General features: G+C 35.5%; 1 protein-coding gene across 1 annotated transcript in view; it reads left to right on the forward strand.

The window, feature by feature from the left end:
- Window positions 1-936, forward strand: part of FGD4 (FYVE, RhoGEF and PH domain containing 4) — a 109479-nt gene that overhangs the window by 76595 nt on the left and 31948 nt on the right. The gene's annotated exons all lie outside the window — the stretch shown is intronic.

Genomic DNA, 936 nt, shown 5'->3' on the forward strand with positions numbered 1-936 from the left:
TTTTTTGTGTGTGTGTGTGGTTTTTTGTTTGTTTGTTTTGTTTTGTTTTTGCTTAACCTTTCACCATTTTCACCAATGCCTCTCCCCTCTGACAGCTGTCAGTTTGTATCTATGAGTCTATTTCTATTTTGTTTGTTAGTTTATTTTGGTCATTAGATTCCATGTACAAATAAAATCATACAGTACTTGTCTTTTTCTGACTGGCTTATTTCACTTAGCATAATACTCACCAGATCCATCCATTCTATTGCAAAAGGTAAGATTTCCTTCTTTTTTTATAGCCAAGTAGTATCCCACTGTGTAAATGTATCACAGCTTTTTTATCCACTCATCTACTAATGGGCATTTGGGCTGCTTTCAAACCTTGGCTATTGTAAATAATGCTGCAATGAACATAGAGGTACATATATTCTTTCAAATTAGTTTTGGGTTTTTCAGTGCTGGGTCATAAGGCAGTTCCATTTTTAATTTTTTGAAGTGACTCCATATTGGTTTCCACAGTGGCTGCACCAAGCTTCATTCCAACAAACAGTGCACGAGGGTTCTCTTTTCTTCAGAACTTCACCAACACTTGTTGATTTATTGATGATAGCCATTCTGACAAAGTTGAGGTGATACTTCATTGTGATTCTAATTTGCATTTATCTGATGACTAGTGACATTGAGCATCTTTTCATATGTCTATTGGCCATCTGTATTTACTCTTTGGAGAAGTGTCTATTCAGGTCCTTTGCCCATTTTTTAATTGGATTGTTTTGGGGGGAGGTTTGGTGTTGAGTTGTATAAGTTTTCTATAAATTTTGGATATTAAACCCTTATCGCAGTAGTTCTCAACCTTCCTAATGCCACGACCCTTTAATATAGTTCCTCATGTTGTGGTGACCCCCAACCATAAAATTATTTTCATTGCTACTTCATAACTGTAATTTTGCTACT

The sequence above is a fragment of the Myotis brandtii genome, unplaced genomic scaffold, assembly GCF_000412655.1.
Source record: "Myotis brandtii unplaced genomic scaffold, ASM41265v1 scaffold209, whole genome shotgun sequence".
In the NCBI taxonomy this organism is placed as follows: Eukaryota; Metazoa; Chordata; class Mammalia; order Chiroptera; family Vespertilionidae; genus Myotis; species Myotis brandtii.